The sequence below is a fragment of the Neodiprion virginianus genome, chromosome 2 (assembly GCF_021901495.1).
Source record: "Neodiprion virginianus isolate iyNeoVirg1 chromosome 2, iyNeoVirg1.1, whole genome shotgun sequence".
NCBI lineage: Eukaryota > Metazoa > Arthropoda > Insecta > Hymenoptera > Diprionidae > Neodiprion > Neodiprion virginianus.
The window spans coordinates 31,215,441-31,236,810 of NC_060878.1; the positions used below are offsets into that span (position 1 = coordinate 31,215,441).

The 21,370-nt window shown below is 42.4% G+C and overlaps 1 protein-coding gene across 5 annotated transcripts in view; it reads right to left on the reverse strand.

The window, feature by feature from the left end:
- Positions 1–21,370, reverse strand: part of LOC124298375 (LIM/homeobox protein Lhx9-like) — a 194,756-nt gene that overhangs the window by 58,270 nt on the left and 115,116 nt on the right. Inside the window, exon 1 of one of the 5 annotated variants that reach the window (XM_046750278.1) lies at positions 13,305–14,637. The exons of the other annotated variants lie outside the window; for them this stretch is intronic. The gene's annotated coding sequence lies outside the window, so the exon portion shown is untranslated. Of the gene's footprint in view, positions 1–13,304; positions 14,638–21,370 lie in introns of those variants that run through there. 5 annotated transcript variants of the gene reach the window in all.

Here is a 21,370-nt window from a genome sequence, read left to right on the forward strand (position 1 = left end):
GCCTCGCTGCGTTCATTCGTTGTGTAATATAATGAAAAAATGAGATTTTTTTTCCCCCTCCCTCGAGGAAGTTATACAGGGAGGAAAGATCCGGGCTAACAAACTGTTTAGCAAAAACAAAAAAAAAAAAAAAGAGAAAAAAAACATCGTCGCAAAAAGTGAGAAACTAAAAACGATGCGCGACACTCGCTGCATATCGGCAAAAAATAAAAAAAAAAAAAAAAAATACCGAAAGTACAGCATCGGAGTAGCGACGGGACTGTAATTCATCTAGTCTGGGATAAAGCTAGAGAGCGACGAGGCATCGGGTATCGTAAGGAACAACGGCTGGTGCACTGCACGATCACTGGTCGACTCTTCTCGATGGCATAACTCCGCGCGTTCGAATGACTCGCAGGAATCTCCGGCTAATTATTTATTATTAATCGTTAATTATAATTAATTACGCGGCAGTTTTGTGGCCGTTCTCTAATTGACATTGATTTATGGGTTTAATTAAACAAAGTGCCGTCCCGGGGTCGAGTCCAACAGCCCACCTCTGTGTTTCACCGCGAAGGAGCAGCCAAGGAAGCGGGGGAGGAGGAGGAGGAGGAGGAGGAGGAGGAGGAGGAGGAGGAGGAGGAGGAGGAGGAGAAGCTGCGAAGATGAGACGACGGTGTTTCGCTATTTTCCCTTGTGTCCCGAGGACCGGACCTACGTATACGTAGGATCCGGCGTCTGGCGGCAGTGGAATTTAACGAATTCACCCTTCTCAGCTGTTGGCGAACGTGAACTCGGCGCGAGTCGAGCTGCCGCGAACCGCTCCGGCATTCTCAACCGACTCTTATAATGCGTTCACCGCGATACCAAACTCGCGGACAATGTTGTCGAACGCTGACGCGACGAAGCTGCGTACCCTTTCTATTCACCTCATATCCTGAAAAGGTACGTACGGCATGGGCATGGGACGAACGGAAAGAGGGTAATAAGATGAAGAAAACAAACAAGGGCAAACTAGAATTCGGTACGTATCTGTACATTACGTTGAAATGAAAAACAGCAAAACGGTACTCCTCGCACAGTCGTGTCCGATAAATGCGGATGAATAGCGGATAAATGAATGCGGTTAAACCGCAACAGCTGTACGGAAGTTGCGTATGCGTCATAAGAAATGACGCTTATCTCTACCGAGATTGTCGGCTTCATTTCTTTCTTTCACTCAGATTTTTATGTCGTTAACTTCAGTACGGCATGTAATAAACTTGCTATGAAAATTGTAAAATATTTCACAAAATCACAGCGGTTGTTTAATATTTGTAATTATTTTTTACACACAAATAGTTTGACATTACATGTATATCAATTATCTTGGTCGTTCAGACCCATCGATACCAAAGCTCTTGGCTTACCCGTCAGACCCGCCAACTCATTATCAATGGGGCGCATAATCAGACGGGAATGACTTTGAAAAAAAATTAACTTTAAAATTCTTCGAGGTTATATATAATGTTTCGTAAGAATAGATTGATGTTTGAATTTTTTTTTTTTTTTTTTTTCAATATACTGAACCTGTTGGTGCTAATTATCAGACAAATTACCGTTGTTTGCATATAGCTTATAGCGGGGTTATACACAAATACAAACGTCGTTGCGTTTGGACGTTCAGTTTCCTTAAAATTAGTTAGACTTTGCATACACTACCTATAAAAAAGTAACATTACTCCTCCTTTACTTCTCCACTTTTCCAGGATTTACCATTTTCGATCGAAATAAAAAACCCGTATCGTATTCTTCATCAAATTTCCAACATTCTTTTAACATCAGGTACGACGATACCTGCGATTAATAGCAATCCAGAATACAGCGAACCCCCGCACGCACGAGAAGTCGAGAAAATTAATTGCAACTGGCGCACAGAATCGTCTCATTGTGCAACAGTTGTATGGCCTGTACGAAGGGACATGTACGCGTACAATAACCGGCGTGGCGGAGGATCCCTGAGAATGCCGTAATACGTACGATTCGGGTACCTAGCCATCGGGAGATGATGTACATACGCGACGACTGTTTATTCGTGGGGGTAGAGAGAGAGACGACGAGCGTGTGCAACACAAGTGAAACTGTTGTATTCTCCGTCCGTGCGCACACAGAACACACTCACCGATTCGTCCACTACCTAGCAACGCGATCAACGGCGGGGGGTTGGAAATCGTGGGGGTTGCCCGGGGTTGGGGGGGCAGCAATATGACATTATTAATTGCTCCACAATACAGAGCGGCGGTGGCGGCTGCGTCCCTCTGCATAGAACGAGGAAACAGACCCGGAAGCTAGCTGCTGCTACCAGAGAAGCCAATCGCGTTCTCGTGTTGGCTTCGCTTCAACGGAAATTTCATTAAGTGGATTCTTACGGACGCGGTTTTCAGATTAACAATATCACTCGTGTGTACCGCCTCATTCCTCCTCCTCCTCCTCCTCCTCCTCGTCCACCACCACCACTACCACCACCACCACCACCCTCGTCAGTGCAACGGGTTTAACCAACGCCGTGGTGGTGGCGGTTCCACGGTCCCGGATATCAGAAGGCTCCGGCATATTAAACGTTGCCGTACGTTATTATCCCGGGCCGGCTAAACTACATGCATGCATGTGCCAGTAACGTAAAACCCTCGTTGGTAAAGAATGTTCGCCCCACAACGGAGATATACTCGCATGCAAGCTATCCCGCGAGGGAATTACTTTTGCCCCCCCCCCCCCCCCCCCCCGCCCCTCCACACCTTACAACAGGGAACGAAACCCGAGCAACCGGACAGAGGAAACCGGGGTCAAGGCACGACGTAACGTGGACACCCATACCGACGAACGGTATACGAATAAGGCTCGTTGCGCAATGCCGACGAAGAGATGCAGCTTCATTCACTCTCCTGACTACTCCAACGAACTTAGTAACGTATTTCTCTAAATTTTAAAATAAAGGTGTATATATTCTCAAGTCGCGTAGTTCTGTAGATTCAAAACTGCATCCGTTCGTTTCGAATTAAAAAAAAAAAAATTAAAACACATGACTGGCATTTATATGTTATCATCTAAACCGTCTAAGACTGACCCTAGAATGCGCTTGCACTGCAGGAATCTGGAGGTACTTGGCCGCACGTTCGGAGAGGCGAAGACTGTAAAGAAAGAAGTCGTAAATGGCCACGTGCTATACCGGTATTTCCAGATTTCGAAATAAGGGCAACCTTATCCAATTAAATCGCTTCGCGACGACCTAAATGTCGTTCCGCGGCTCCCCGTTCTGCCTCAAACTCTGTATATTTATACATAATATGCCTGTATTTCTAGCATTTTACTACGCAGAAACATGCGATATTACAGCCTGTCGCGTTATTTTTAAAAGAAAGTGAGAAAAGGAGCGTTTCACACGAAACTGTCCGACAATCCGAAATTAATAATTTCATTTCCCCGCAATACTTAGACTTTGAAATTAAAAAACTGTGGTATACGGATGTAAAGGATAAAATTCGGTTTGCAAAATTTCGGAACCAGACAACAAAAACCTACAAGAGACTTTGAACCAAAGTGACTCGATAAATATTGTTTTATTTCTCTAAGCCTGAACTTTGTTAAATTACTAAAAAAATTTCACATTTTCCCGGACTAAATAATATTCTGATACTTTTCGCAACAGTAATCCGTCGATAAGTTTTCTAAAATGATAAACAGAACCAAAGAGATTGAAATCAAGAAAACATTTGTACATACAAACTGCAAACGCACGCGTCAAAATTATACAGGCGCAAGAGTGGTAGTAAAAAAAATCTCGCTCAATTAGCAACATTGTGAATATCGGCTGTACCTACTCGGTGGTGCCAAAGCCTTTGGCCGAGTGGAGGATATAGGACAGGTTTTTTTACGATACGAAGAGGTTAGAGAGCCGGTGCTGAACAACCTCAGCCGGCAGAACAATGCCGAGGTTCGTGTTCGTTTAGAGCCGTAGATAATCGGTCCAGTCGACGAGCTCGCGCCTTGCTCGTTTCTGCTCCTGGTGCCGCTGCCGCTGCGTCTCCCGCTCCTCGCAAGATTTACGACAAATTGTTTGCTGCGCCCCCGAGGGTCGCTTTCGAAAATTATCCTACTTCGCAACTAAATAGTACCTTATACCTCTCTACGCGCCTCCGGGTCTTAACGGGACCCCATGAAATCGGCTGCTTTCATGTGGCAGCTGCAGATTTTCCTCCAGTTTCATTGTACGCATTCAAGTGTTTGTCTCGAAGGGACTTTATCATCGATTGATTAATTGTTATCTTCAGACTGTGAATAATGAGATTCTTATCCTTTTCATTTTTTTCCCATACACCTACTTTGTTTTCGTTCTTTTCCTTTCGCGTTTTTATTCTTTCACTTTGTTCTGTGTTTTATTCTCCTTCGCGCCCGTTAGAACCAGTATAGGAGAGCAGCTACGAAAAATGCTCTTAAGCATAAGAGAGAGGCTGGATAATTAAAAACCAAAGATGTAGTATAAATAGTTAACCAGCCACCAAATGGCTGAGAAATCTGAATAGATGGCAGTGGTTCGCAACTCAAGTCGATAAATGGAATCTCGTACGAAATAATCAATATCCACACATGGTGATTACCGCAGACGACGTGTTCTGTCAACTTTTCATTTTTTCAATGCCTGTTATCGACCCTTATAATTGTAACCAAACGGTAACTGACGAATAAAAAAAGAATCAGGCATAAAAAAAAACTAGGCTTGAGAGCCAAACGAGTTAATGTTTTCAATCTTCGATTCGTTATTTAAATTTTTTCACTTGATTTTATCGGTTTTTTACACGTCAGAAAGCGGCGAGCATGCATATATAGGCATATATAATATGTATACATACATTAAGTAGATAGGTGGGTACGTTAAAACGGGTGTAATAAAAATTGACGATATTGGCAGTAAAAGGCGCATACCAGTAGTAGTTCTACTTTCTCTATTCAACCGATTCTCGAATTCTTTATACCTACGCCTCCCACAACACGGCAACGTCGAATCGTTGCAGCAGGCAACGGTAAAGAATTCAATATGGCGACTGACTGAATCGATTGGTCGTGACGTTATATATGACGACGTATACACTTGTACGCTGATCTTGACACACGGACGCACAGAGGGAGTGAAAAAGAAGCGAGACGCTAAACATCAAAAAAAAAGTAACGAAATCAGTTCGAAACATCGTAAAGGCAAGTGTACTATAAAAAATTGGATCGGAATATCAAATTGCGTCAAACTGTAACTGTGAAAAATGTTTATAAAAATTATCGACAATTATAATTTTCCTCTTTCGCTCGTACCCTATAGCTGGTAAAATCTTTCTTGTATCTGCAGAACCTGCAACAAGATCAACGAGTCGCGGTATAATATGGAACGAGATTCCGATACCGAAGGCGGAGAGAATTCGCGGCAGTAGGTAGGGTGCCTACAGTGAGAGTCGGGGAAGGATGACGGCCTGCTGGCGCTCTGCCGGGGCTGGGAAACGTTTATAATATTAACGCTAATGGACTACCTTGTACCTCGCACCCCACTGTACACCAACGCACGTTCGGAGTGAGAGGATAATGGTCATGCATGTATGCAAGCTAATGCACCGCGAGACGAGAGCCGCGACTAGCCAGGTAATAGCCGCACATACGCATCGCAGGATCTCAAAACTTGATGCAATAACGCGAGAGCCGCGCCGCCGATGGAACGCGAAAATCTCTCGATGCGTTTCAAAGATTGTTCGTGAGAGGGGAAATGATTTTTTGAAAAGCGCGAGAGACACGTTCGTTTTAACATTCAGAGCTCAACGTTCCAGGTCTGATTTCAATTTTGCCGTCTTTTTCAACTTTTCAGTCAACGGAATGCCGATGCGATATTTTTTTTTTTTCTTTCATCTTTCAACAAAATTATTTTAGAACAGTGGTTGTATTTTCCTAGTTATTTGGGCTGTAAATTATCAAGAATATTAACTGAAACTCATAACTCAATGGTAATAAGTTCGATGATAATTCTATGCTTGAGAACCTCGAATTTTGAGTAGTAAAACAGTTGCGAAAACTCTTTAAGAAATCGAAAACGTCTTAATTTTTCAAAACTGACTTCACGCATAGCGAAAGTTCCCTGCAGAGTCCATCTATGCACACAATAGTAAAATAAAACACCGAATATCTATCCGTACACCTACGCACGGTCAAGTATACGAAGTAACGGTGAAAAGAAATATGGACATGTAATCGTACAGTGATGAGGTCCAAAACTAACAGCGAGCTGCCAAGGAGAACCTATTTGAATTGATTTGAAGACCGCATAATATTAGAGACCGTCCATCTTGCGTCGGGACGCGTCGCGCGTTCGGCTTATATTCTCGATGCCGTCGGCGGCTGCGGCGGCAGCCACGTTCATGTATACACAGGTATATAGATTGCCTCGGATAGGAGCAGGATTTCGTATTTGCCCTGAAATACGCGTGCATACCTAATATCCGACACCGGTCTGAAAATGATTGGCTAATTAATTATTCTGCTTTATTGGTACACTAACCACATGCCTTGTATACATATACATATATATATATATATATATATATATATGTATATACAATATATATATAATATATATGTATATACACGTATATATTTTAGCGGCACAAGTCAGACAGGGTATGATATCTATATAAGGCACGTTTACTTCTCCATTTGCGTTTCAAGGTACATAATAATTTATCCACATAACATATTAGCCGTGTCTCGTGTACGGCTACGGAGCAGCGATATAATTCGAAAAGCGGAGACGGTACTACGTTTCTTAAATTCCATCAGAGTCCCTGCCGTGTATTATAGGGAAAAAAACTTTAACGGTTCGAAAGAACTTTTTAGCGTTGGTAGGAAAGAGGAAGAGAAAGAGGAAGAGGAGGAGGAGGAACTTTGCGCGTCACGATTTCAACGTAATCGAAAAACTGTACTAAGCGTAGAGTTACTGTTTTATTCAGCGTTGCAACTTTTGTTTCGAGACGATTCCTTTTCTCTTTTCTCTGGTATTTCGTTTTATCCCGCATTTATTTTCGTCTAATCAGACACATCGCTAATGAAAATATGCTACTCTGCAACAATTTCGATATATTTATCGATCGAAATAGTGTATTTACAAAAAGTAAAGATGAGCTTTTGTCGATGTGAAGCTGATTATAAAGGAAAGAATTCTAAGAGGTTTCCGCAAAAGTATGGAATATACATCATAAATTCTTCTCCTGCGTGCAAAACGATACAAGTGATCTGTAGAGACGCGTATAATATAATAGCACGTATATAGTGGTAATATCCTGCACAAGTATAATGAAAAGTCAAGGAAAATCGAGCCAAGCGAACAAGCCAGGTATAATAATAAGAGAACTTTTAACAAAATTATACTCTAAGGTGTAATATAAACTTCATAAATTCTTCATTGCTCATTTTCCACTTTTCTTTTTCATGTCTTCTTTCCTATTTTTATTTGTTCATTTATTTCTTTTTTTTTTTTTTTTCAGGGGCGGCAAGAGAGGAGAGGGGTTTCTGATCTTTCCGCATATTTTACTTTCTTACTATATACGCTATACATGAATGTACACGTACGTACGTCCGCATTGGTATAAAGTACGAAGCGTAGTATAAATATAAAAACGAGAAAGGTAGAGACCGACCGTTCATAAACTGGTGTAAAGGCGAGTGAGCGATGGTTGTACACGAGTTACGTATGTGTATACTATTACGTCAATCTGCGCCACGCGCCTACCTATGCGTACAACGTCTTTGCGTTGACATACCTATCTATATGTTCATTTCGCGCGATACAAGTAGAGAAAAGAGGAGGGTAGGTAATACGACGCGTATACGGCTCACGCGGACACCTTGTACGTAAGAGGAGGGGTGAAGGGGGCGGGTACGGGTATTAAAGTTGCAGTTGAAAACAAAGCGGTACTTAACTTTTAATTAATATTATATAGCTAATTAGCCGCTCGGGTGGATACCGGGTTTTGTATATTAATTTAATTTTCAATCTCACGGGGTAATTCTTGGCACAATGTTAGTTTTAATCAACCCTCTCTCTCTCCCCCCTTCCCCCATTTCGCCTCGCCTTCGTTTCCCTCCTCTTCTCTACTCTTGCCGCCTAAATTCTCTCCGTCTCCCTCCCTCTCTCCTCGGAGAGAAAGAGAGACGGAGACTGAGGGGAACAGGCAAGGCAAGGGCAGGGAAGGGCAGGGAAGGGAAGGGGCAGAGGTTAGGTTGGGTAGGTCTACATGGCTATAGTAAAAAGTAGCAATAAAAACCGCCCCTTAGGGTCACCGCCACCCCCGGCGGCGCACTCTGCGCTGCTTGCTGCTTGCTGCACCCCTCGCACCTCGCGAGCAACGTACCGCGGTCCGTCCACCTGCCTGCCAGCCTGCAGGATTAACTTTAATCAAATATTTACATTTTAATTCGGCACTATACCCAGGCTTGCGATATTGCCTTTATTGTACTCTCTGCTCCGTTTAATTACCAACTGCCTATTTGGTACGACGCATGGATACATACATACAGACATGCGTACAAACACGCTGCGTATACGTATACCTACGTACTACGATTTCGATACAGGCATGCTCGATTCGAAATGATCACCTAATTTCCTCCGATTCGTGCAAAAACTTTGTACGATAAAGCAACTCGGAGTTTTTACATTTGTATAAAAAAAAAATTTCACAACTTTTCAAACTTGCTATCTTTCTTACGCTGGACGCGATAATTTTCTACATTTTCGTCGATTATTCGAGACATGCAATAAATTGTTAACTAAACCCTGTAACAAATGGTGGAAATTGTACAGTGAAGTACACATTAGGCGCATGTAATTTGACTCTGTCGAACGACCGGAACTGTGTTTAAAAACTCATCGGGCTGAAATTTCTAAGGTTATTGTGATGATGGATCTTGAAAAAAACAAAAACTCGCTATTTTACAACTTTAGAGAATTACCTGAAATTTAGGAAACCGTTAATAAAGCATGAACAAACTCGGATTTTTTAAATTCAACTTTTTGAGTTATTCTAAAGGTGCTAAATAATTTTGTTTGAATGTTTCAGCCTCGCAAAAACTCACAAGTGTCTAGAAGTTGTATTACAACATACTTTGAACGGAGATAGCTTTATGTCGAATTGGTCGGATTGTGAATGAAAATTCGATGGATTAACTCGGTGTGTTAAATATTAAATGATCATATTATCGATTAACAAATACTGATTAAAACTGCAGATCGATATAAATTTGAAAAGTTCATTGGTGTTACCAATAAAAAAATGAAATTCTTTGACGAGATGCACAAGTAACAAATAACGTATTATAATGCCACATTGATATCAGCGATACAAAAGCGACTCGTGTTCTTTTTTTCACGTGACCACGACTCGCGTAGGTGACCACTTTCCTCGTTCCACTTCTCGAGATGCTGGATGATCGAGCTGCGATGATTCTGCCACAGGCACCAGGACCTTGCCGGAAACTCAGCGACCCAAAACGGTAGACAAGAATTTTGCTGCAGGTACAAGGACGTGCAGGCCTCGCGAGGGTAGATATCGGCAAGAAATCGGTCAACGATTATTTAAAAAAAAAGAACGCAAGTCGCATTTTCTACCGTTGTTACTGGCTGATTCCGGTCGAACTACAAGCTGCAGCTCTGCTGATTTTCAGTTCCCACGTCCTCGTTGGAAAGTGCGATGTCCGAGGGCTGCAAACATTCTCTTCAGTTCTTGAATGTGACCGCAGAAGATCGGATAATCTCTCTGTGCGAATCTATGAAATTCTTATTTATATCGATCGACGCGATAAGCCGCGTATCTGCATTACAATAGCGATGCCTCAACGATCAGTCTTTGTCAAGTAATAATATCATGTCTTTGATGTATACCTCATAACCTACGAAATTCAACGACACTGCCATTAACTTGCAAGTTGACCAAAATTCGAAGCCTCGAGACACTTGCGAGCTTCAACTTCATGCGGCATGTAACCTGGATAAAGCGAAGAGTGTTGATCAGCCTGCTTCGGTGGGCGAAAAAATTACCACCGTGCATCCAATTTTACAGGACTGACCTCAGAGGTCATCATTATATCAGTATAGCGGGATCAATGATGAAAAAAGAAGCTGAAGAGTGATAAATGAACGGTAATAATACCTGTCGGATATTCGTCCCGCGTATTGGAGTAATTAATTATACTTGCTAATTGAGGCCTTCCCACCGGAGCAAAGAAAATTAAAAAAACACTTCTGCGCAATTAAAGTTACATGTAGAATTGATAGTCCTATCGATACTTTGCTAAGAGTAGAATAAAATTTAAGTGAAATCTGGGTGTACAGTGGTTAATTTTTACGTCGATAACGCTCACAATATGTAACAAGCCTGAAATCGATTGCCGAAATTACAAGTGAAGCGACTGAGAGACGAGTCGACAACTACATCAAAGACTTTTTTTCCTCATACACGACTATACTTTACGTCATCTGTATTTTTTTGTTTTTCTTTTTCTCCTTTTTTCTTTTCCAAAGAAAAAGAGCACAGCGGGTGTCGTAAAGAGGCAAAGAATAAAGAACGAAAGAAAGAACCGGCTGGGAAATGGCGCGAAAACCGTTGTTTTCGTTAGTCTTTCGAAGTCGTAAAGTAATAAATTGTTGCGGGGAAAAGAAGTGCAGGGGAATGAAGAGAAGAAGAGAGTGTCAGCCTATAAGAAGCCGGTGTTACATAGCCGACTATGAGCGTCTTCAACACATATACGCTTACCGCGCATACAAAACCTTCGTCACCGACGTGTATACAGGTATATTATACGTGTATATATACACATTTAAGTCGCCGTCGTGAAAATCGCAGCGGGACATTCTCTTATTCCTTCCCAGCCTCTTCCTCCTCCTCCTCCTCCTCCTCCTCGATAGGTTCTTCTCTTCAAGAGCCATCTGAAGAGGAGAAGGAAAGGACGGCTGCAGCCAGGTACCCGAACATTTTTTACCCCTTGCAAAAGATATTCTTGTACCTTCTAACGCCGCTAAAATATGCGAAAATCGGGCTCCAAAATTGTCTGCATATTTTCTACAAACATTCAAACGACTGGATCGAATCCGTAATCAGGGTGTAAAAACAGGGTACATACAACAATATTAAGGTGCGGACAGATGAATAATCGAAACAATTCGGAGTTTCCGCGATTCCGAGACTTCATCTTCGGTTCGTGAGTCGAAAATTTCTTTAACGAAGACTGGTTACCCCGTACGTTTAACCACCCTCGACACCTGAACTAACCAACCCAAGGAACAAACCTGACCGACCGATTCATCCGCCCGTATTCTACTACCTGGAAGAAAGAAGCCCTCTTCTTCTTATTCTCCCTCGCCCTCGAGAACGGCACAAAAGGCATCTTTAAGTAATATTATAGAACCGTAGCCACATGCCAGCACCTGTGTAAGCTTTCGTCTGTGTCTGTGCGTCCGTACGTAGGTATAGACGTATAATAATCTAGGTTCGTAAGCCTGCGTCTGCAGCGACTGAAGAGATGCGGTGGTCACGTTATTGCTATTGTGGGATTGTTCGAGAAGAGGTGTCAAGTTATTAAAACTTTCAACGAATATACATATATACACATTTATATGTATATATATGTACATACAGTAGTGAAGGAGGAAGCAGGTCGAGCTTAAGCGGTTGTTTTTTTTTCTTTTATTCTCCTTTTCCGTTTCTTCTTCTTCTCCTTCTTCTGCACTGTCTATAGAATTTTATTACTATATTGTTTTGGGTTTTTAACGCGCAGCTCGCGCCAAACTCGAGATATATGGCTCTCTAAAAACCTTCAACCCCCGAGTCTTTTTCTCTAGGGAAACTCGCCTATACGTAGAAGTTTCTGTCTCTATATGAGATACGATTTTTCTCAGTCATCCCACATTACGTTCTCTTGCGTTCAAGGTGTGAACGAAGAACGATCGCAGGATAATTCGAACTCGTGAGAGGTACAATAACCACCACATATCACAAGATACAATACTTGCGGAGATTTTTTCCTCGCGTAAAATTGTCTGTTTTAAAGCTATAATCGTCTTTCACCTTTTAATACTTCACCATCGAATTTTATTATACGTATAACTGCACGCGTGATGTAAGATGAAAAAGGTTGAGAAGAGTAACGATTTTCTGCACCTTCAATTTAACCCACCATCATTCTGATTCAAGGACGCCAATGTTTACATGCATGGGAATTCGCAGAGTCTTCGCTCTTCTTCCGACAAATCTTTATCCACGTAATTCACGAAGGAAGATTAGTACGTACAGCACTACTAAAATCCATGTGTCTGATTTAAAGATTTTTTTTCCTCACCGCGCCCGATCGCTGCCTATTACTGCACGTATTCGAAACATACGCAACGATTATTTTCCTGAATAACACGGAAAATTAATTCTGTTTCACCGTTATTCGAATAACAAAGATGTACTCACATGCCAGCTGTTTTGAATAATATGAGAATTAAACACAGAACGAATATCTGTATATTATGTATACATATATAAACGGTACTGTGGCAATTGTGCCATGATTTAAAACGAACACAAAGTCCCATATATAGATATATATAATATAATCAAATGATTCACCTGCGTCGCAAGAGAGATACGATTTTGGTAATAAATAATTCCCCGTAAAGAAAAGCGTGCATAAAATGCAGTGAAGACTTGACGAAACGTATTATTTTTTAGAGTAGAAAAAAATGTAAGAAATTAGGAATAAACCTAGGAAGCAAGAGGTGAAAAAATCTACCACTGTGAAATCGCAGCAAAAATACTTGTGAAACGGAATAATTAAAAATAAAAGAAAGATTAAAGAAAACGAAGCGTCCTTTGAGAAAAAGTCGACGACGTCGCCTCCAGGAAAACCACGTGCGCGACGACGGGAGCGCTTGCGTCAATCGGCTCGCGTCTCTGTGGTTGTTGTTTTGGTATTTTTAAAGGGGACGATTTTTTTTGCTTCTCTCTTTATTCCACTCCTATTTTTAAGAATATCCCAAGCACCTTCTAATTCTAGTTGTTTCTCGTCTCCCCGGCTCCTTTTATCTCATCAGTTTTATATCATGCACCGAATTATACTAGTTCATTCGAATTATCAAAATTCACTCTTGTAAATTCTTGTCGAACGATGAATGCCGCGTAACCGGATAAACAACGCTATCCTGACGTCGTGCAACAATACATGTAAGTAATTATCGTAAATTGCGATGTTATTGTTTTCCTTTCTCATTTGTGACTCACCTCAATCGACGACATGCGGAATCGGCATCAATCCAACGACATCAGTGGATACAGTACAATGATAATATACCCGATCGTCACGAAGAAAGAGGCGATAGTCGAGGCTATCTATCTATCTACGAATAAGTATTATTCGTCACACTTGAAACACAAGTTTTTCTTCTTCCTCTAGAATTAACAACAGGCTACAGCGACACACATCTACGATCTTCGATTAGGCATTGAAGAACACAAGATGAGTAGAGTAACAATAAAACCGATGACCGGCACATACTCGACGCACTTGTACTTCTCTCTAAGGAATACCGCACTGAAATTCACAGCTCAAATCCGCACTGCATATGTATAAAACGTGTATTACTCAGCACCAAACGAATTCGCCTAGAACGTCCAGGTTCGAGCCTCGGCATTTTACTAATTTATTTACGTTATCACACCGCTTCCCTCAAACACGATCGTCCGTTCGTTCGTCGATCAAATAATCCTCCCGAAGCACAAACATGTTCACGTGTCGCGAGATAATAGCGTTAATTCCTCGTAAACGGCAATTCCGCCCGCAAAATCGAATCGCCGAGTCTGTAATAATATGATAATTGGAAAATATGACAAACGATCGCAGACACGACGTTTATCGTTTGAATATCGGCTTCGCGTTAAACCACGTAACTCGTATTGCGCGTAGCTAACGAAACGGCGATCCTCGGCACTTCTGACTACTCGCGAGAATAAACAGACCAGTTGTTTTCAACAATCATATTCGATAATCGTCCTCCGTGTCTATCAGAGTCTCGCGTCGCGACGTGTGTCTATCAGCCAGACGGAGTACTTATAATTGCAGGGCTTCTCTCTCTCTCACTCTGTTTCCAAAGAGAGAACGCGACGCGAGATAATAACAAAGCCGTTGAAATTTCCGATCGATGTAAACAAGGTGCGAAACCGTTATCGGTTCAACGAAAAACACAACGACGCGTCGACTCGGTTTTTATTTTACTTTTATCCTTTCTTACGTTTGTTTCCAAGTACACTGTTCACTGATTTCCATCGATCTGTCTCGTTCCCTCGATGTTTTTCCGAGTGGTTGAATTGTTCGGTGAGAAAACTGCACCGACGCGTTTATTTTTATTTACTTACGTTTCTTTTACATTTCTTTCTCTCGCCCTTCGACTATCCTTCAAAGAACGGCAACAACTCGGCACTGCGGCCCCGTCGACTTCGGTCGTCGAACGCACAAACACCGATCGGTCACGGGGGTGGCTTCGGTATCAAAGAAGCGCGTGTAAAACGCCGCGTATCACGTTCCACCCGACGCGCCTCGCGAGCACCGTTCGCTGCAACGGTGTACGAGCGAATGTGCCGCTGTGAGTTTCCCCCCCTCCTTTCCAAAGGCCGGCTCGGCGCGGAACGCGTGGTGGGGGTTGAACCTTGACGCCGGGGTGGGGGAAAATAGTGCGATAGGGGCGTGCGCGGCAGCCCCCTCCCCTCATTTCCCCACCCCCGCCCCGCCGCGCCATCGCGACGTCCCGACGACCCGACGCCGCGTCTTCGCCGCCCTGACGACCGAAGTGAAACATTTCGCGGATTTCGCGGGAGGGGAGGAGTAGGAGGAGGAGGAGGGCGGACAGGGGGCGGGAGAGAGGGGGTTTCCGAAGGGGAGAAGACAACGGTATTTCGTTAATTGAACGACTGGAGAGGGATCGTTGGGGTTGGCGAAGAGATGAGGATGGGAGGGGATTACTTCGAGTAATTACTTACTTTTTATTACGCTGCGTGGGTTTTACTTATCACTGCGTAGAGGTTGTGCTACATATTTACCTACCTCTGTATGTATCGGATACATGTACGTTATACGATTCCAGGTGATCTATTCTTCTGTTATTATAGGTGTCTACGTGCAAGACAGGGTTAGGTTGCATTGCCAAACGGCCGCCTTGAACTTGGGAGGATGCGTAATACGCGTAAAGGGTTTCTCTTACTTTGGTTCATTCCTATTTTTCATGATGTTTTTCTTTTTTTTTTTTTTTTTTTTTTTTCTTTAGTCGACACCGACGGAATAATTAATGGTCGGGGTAGGTTAAGTTAGGATCGCTACGCAGATCAAAAATAATCACCTACACTCAAGTTTGGTACTGCAAAAATTTCTTGCTGTAATTATGCGTATACTTTTATGGGATGTATGCACAGTGTTTACCTAAAATGACGCGTGATTTGGCTTCTAACCGCATCTATCTGAATTGCACGAAGTCAGTTGACCGTTCTAAATCACGGTGTTGGAAATTCTGGGAAAAAAATTTATGAATATACTATCCGACAGTAAAAATTCCTCTATCAAATTTAATGAAGACTTATCTCGAAAACAGTGAATAAAAAAAAAGAAACAACCTAGAAATCATCTTTTCTTTTCAAATTTTCAAGTGGTTGTACAAAGCGATAAGTTACGTTGTAGAGAGTCTAAAACCTGTAATTCCACCTTACGATCACAATCACATGTATAGTATAATCGAGATGCTCGAGTGATTTTTTTTTTCTTTTAGCAATATCTACGTCGCGTGCAGAAAGCACGTTTCTTGTCATACGCCGAATTCTCGAAATACATTGGTTTGTATACGTCAGATACACACATATCGTAACAACGGGGGATCTGCAGGTATATTGGCGCAACAATACCTGCACACATGCGATGTATAATGGTACGTACACATAGATATTTACGTAAACTTACGTACGTAAAGTTTTATAACTCGCATGGTTGAAACTAACTTATGCAACGTTACGTACAACTCGGATGATCGTTATCGCTGTATGACGGGAGATTAATGCTAGGCGTGGCGTAAGCAAACGAACAAAGTACGTAGCTATATATACAATCCATTATCTGTTATACGCGCTTGCATTATAAGGATACGGCGGTTAGAACGCGACGTTTAGAGTACGCGGCGAGTAGGTCGGCGCTTCTTTAACTCACCTTATCGCAACTATATTTTAAACTAATTGGCTCGATGGCGCAGCCCAAGAGAGAGAGAGAGAAATTAAAGGAAAAATAAAACATCTTTCCCTTATACTTGTACATTTTTTATCACACTTTCGAAATCAATTCTGATACATTGAGATATCGCGTTGGTAGCACTTTTATGCCTCCTTCCTCATTGTCGGTACATATGGAATTGGAAATTATACGATCTCGAAAAGGAGAATAAGGATGAGAATAAAAATACAGAATAAAAACCGCAACCTTTCGTGAGTTACTCCAAAAATAGTGAATTTTAATTCGTTGCATGTACGTATCAATTTTCAATCGAATAGTTTTGGTCTAACTTTTCAAATTTCCATACACGGGCAACTATTATAGCAAGATGCCGCAACGGGATCTTCCTTTACATTTTTTCCTTCCCAACTCGGACGGACGATTTAATCCAATTATCGGCTTACAGAAAAACAATCCAACGTCTGAACCTCTGCAGGCGGAGTTGGTAGTTGAACCGAAGCGGCAGGAAGACATCCTCTAAGACAGGTCGGCGCCTTTCGAACCATCTTTTAGAATTATCCTAAGCCTTGTTCTTGGGAGACTTGAAAGGTGAGCGAACGCGCCGTATCCGAACTCTATTGTTATCCAAGCTAGTTTTACCCCCATTGTTTTTCTCCTAACCCAGTTGGTTCTCAACTTTTTCCCGCCCCAAACTATATTATACCTATATACCTGATATAATCTGTGTTCCATCCCAAGGCTCGCAGTTGGTTCGTTATAGATTCGCAAATAATAATAATGGCACGAGATTGAAACCTGAGAATTAAAAGAAAGAAGAAATAAATAAAAATAAAGAAATAATCAATTGACCGCCCCAAAAGCGAAACTTTCTCATTAAGATTTAACACTGCCGAAAAAGGAGTCGAAAAATAAAGAAAAGCTTCGTTTCCGGGCTTGCAGACTTTACGCAAAAGACCGTAGCTGCGAGCGGACGCGCAGGGCGTAATTCGAAGTGACCTGGGTAAATGGTTTGTAATTGAGGAGTCGTTCTCCGGGAGGGTTGCGGGGGACGAGAAGAGCCGTGGGACGAGACAGACGAGGGATACTCGGTTTGGCACTTGTTTGCCTCTTAGTTTCAAATTAGGAACGCTCTTCATTCGTCTGACGGGTGCTCCGCCCCACCGGAGCTCCCGCGGTAGTCAAAGCTCAAGATCGTCCTGTGCCCAAGGAGCAGCGGCGTTGGTCCCGGGCGGACGGACCGGCCGGTGGTATACGGGGTGTCCCTCTCGTTCCGCCTCGCGCAGGCAATTGAAGATCAACGACGTCGGGTGAGGAGACAAAAACTGAAAACGGGAACCCGTCGGACTTTGGAGGTGACTTTATACCTAACGATACGCCTGAAATTTGTCCGATTGTGAAATCGATGATTGACCCAAATCCTGAAAATATCAGCCTAGAATTTTGTAATCGACGTGTTCGCTTGTAAAAATAAAAAGCAAATTTTTTATACAATTTACAACAAAAATTGTCATTTTCAGACAAGCGTACATTATTCCATTAAGTCAAATTTTAATTATATGTATAGTATGCATAGTTAATTAGATTCCTGTATAATGATGTTTGATACGTTTTTAAAATTTTCATTTGTCATACGAATACCTCAGCTTATAACGTAAAAGCAAAAATCCGTTTCTACGAAAATTGAACGTTATTAATCCATACGATTTTACCGAATCTGTTCATTCTTCTCGGTTAACTCACCCTCGAGGTGAATCTCTCATTCTTTAATGAACGAAGAGGGCGTATCGTCACAGTCAGGCTAGCCTTTGCCCGATCCCGCAGCTATTGGCCTCTTTATCTTGTACACAGCCGCAGTTTGAGCTCGACCCCTGGGCCACCGGTCGACGTACGTAGTCCGCGGCCGTCGCGACGCCGCGACGCGACGTCTCGGCGCAAACATGCTACAGCTAATTATATTTACCTTTACAGTTTTATTATTCAGAGCCGTTATGTGCGGAGGGGTAATTTTCTTCCGTAGGTTCCTATAGAACGCACCTTACACTGCTGCGTGTATTATTCAGCTACACCTGAATTTCACGAGGAACCTCTACACGTGTTGGTTTACGCCGATCTCTATAACCGTACACGCGGTCCTCTGCTCGCCTCTCGACTCGTAGGCACAAAGGAAAAGCTTTGTAACAAAAATTCATTTCATCCCTATATATACTTATTTTTCCTTGTCGCAGGATTTTCCTATGTGCTCAGGTATGCGGAGACTAGAGAGAGACCAAATTAGACGTGCATGAACTTGTTACTGCAGATATTAAATCCGCAAACGTATTTACCGCTTTTTCTACACGATTTCTTTGACAGTGTTCAAATTTCTGTGGAAACACCGCGAGCGAAAAGCGTTTTCCTTTTCTCAAATGAACCTGTGGTGGAAAAATTCGAAACATTTTTCAATAAAATATTCCAATTTCCAAAAACTACATCTTTTCTCGGATTTTAAATGTCTCGGACCACGGGTTTGATTTTGACTTGAAATGAAAATGAAATTTTTGATCTTTGAAGCTTGAAAGATAAAATTTCGTCCGAAGGACCAATCGTCTGTTCGATCGATGGTAATAAATAAATGTTAAAGCGTATCGTTTGATATCGCGTGCGTGTGTACGTTTGAATAAAATCCGTGCACAACGTCCGTTTAGTAAGAGAATTTCAGCTCCGAGATAAATCCCTACCGGGTATTCCCGCGTTACAGACAGGGTTAATCGCCTGGTGAAGCAGCGATGATAAGAGTTACCGCCTTGATGAGAAAGAACGACTCACTCCAAAATTGTCCAAATAAAACGACGCCCGATAAACCGACGTCGGTGTGGGTCTCTCTACATCTGCGCTCAATGTACATGTTGCGCATTATCGCGAATTACGACAAACTTATCCCTGCGCATATTCGTGTGTACGAGACAAGACACGCGTGTTTGTCCGTGATAAGGCAGTGCAAATGTGTCGTAAGCACCTCCCACTCGTTGCAAAATATTTCGCCTGGTACTCGCGAGTTATACGTACGTACATGAAGAGTGCGGGTAATTGGCTCTCTTCATCGACGAACTCGCCCCGCCGCACCGGTCGAGATGCTTTTCAATTTTCGATAAATATGTATGTTCGCTTTATACCTTGGCAGCGGCTCCGGCTCACCTATGCAGCTTTTTCCTCCGCAAATTCGCGCGTGTTTGCGTGTTCGTTTGCGACCGTTCAGGTATGTATGCATACAGCGTACGAGGCGAGGCGAGGTGTGGGGAACGATTTTTCTCGAATAACTCGTTCGCGTAACAGTACTTGCAATATGTGCCGGAAGGGTCAAGTCGGAGGTCCGATACCCAGGTTGCCGTATCTCGTGCTGTTCTTCCACTTTCCTTAATATATATTGACGCGGAGGATGAAATTTTCTCATTTCCAAGTATTTTGTTTTCATTTTCATTTTCTTTTTTTTTCTTACTTTTTTCTTCCTTTTTCTCCACTTCTGTAAAGCTTGCGGAACTGATCGTGAGTTCGAACGAATATTTACGCTCCTTTGTAGAAACGCGATTGATACCGAATTCATGTATGTACTGAATAAAATTGGCACAGATTCAACATTGTGTTATTCTGTATTTATACATGAGACATTTTGCGAAATGTTTTAAAAACGGTTTCGATAGTCCATATGTTGTAGAACGTGAACGACATTCAGTGCCAATTCGATAGATATAATTGTAAATTCAACTTACTCGTGGTCCATAAAATACAACTCCAATTTGAAACCGAAATACGAAATCCAAAATGTACGATTCAGCACGGCTACGTAAGAACATGAAATCCACCATTTTCCCACAGGTTATACATAGGTGCGATGCAACACCTGGTTGAAGCTCGAGAAAATCATTGTCATGTGCGTGTTCCTTTGTGTATGTGCTCAGGTATTTGCGGGTCGAACCGATCGACTAACGATGAATGGAACGACGACGCCGTATAGCTGTAGGATAACCGAGAGCTGAGCCGAGGACGCGTATGGAGGCCGTCACAATAGGCATTTGGCTAAATTGACTGATTTCCCATTCTGTCGGAATCATTTATTAAAGTCTCAGGGGAGGGAGGTAGGGAGGGTCGACCGCTGCAGGCGTACAGGAAAAATGAAAAATGAAAAGAAAAAAGTAAAAAAGAAAAATCACACAAAATCCAAACTCGCGCGCATCGAGACACACTTGCGCTACGACGATCCCAAATTTCGAATTGCGAGTAAACTTCGATCGATTTAACGGTACGGAAAATTTTTTTCGTCTACTGCTTCGCGTCTTTTCAAATCCTTCAAGATCGATCCGTCGCCTCCCGTCGCTTTATATTATTCAATATGATGCAATTTCATGATCAGTCGTAAGTCAGTACGTGGATGCATGTAGAAAATTGAAAAATCAATGTTTGATTGTTCATTTCCTCTCCTCGTGTCTAATCTGATATCTGACCGGAAATAGGTGGGGAAAGTAAATGACGTATGAATAATGAATACACAAGCATGTCCATGATCTGAAACTATTACTGTGTTAAAACCGCGAAGCCATCATCATTTATCGGCTCGAGGACCCGGGGTGACTAATTGTAAGATGTAAGACGAGGCTGAAGTTAGTAACGTTAATGTAACGAAATATCACGAAAACAAAATTTCAGACGACCCTAAAGATGCGAAGTAACGATAACTCCTGAACATGCATTGTTGCACTAACGTTACTAACTCCATCTTCGCGATACAAGGATTCAAATATTGAAACTTTCTTGTGAATCGAGTGCAGAATCGTGGGCCAGGGCTGACCAGTCGCACCGTTTCCATCGCCCTATCGTCAAGCTCGTTAGATATTCTAGGGTTAATTCAGGGAACGGACGTTGTGTGCAGGGTTTGAGAGGAGACGAACGAGTCTCGTACAATCGAACTCAGAGCCAGGCAGCCAGCCAGCCAGCCAGCATTACATTCTATTCATATAACCCGCCTTCGACGGAGACCTGCAGGCCCGTATTTGACTGACAATTCTTCATTTGCGTTGAGCAAAACGTTTCGCAGGCCGAATTGCATGCC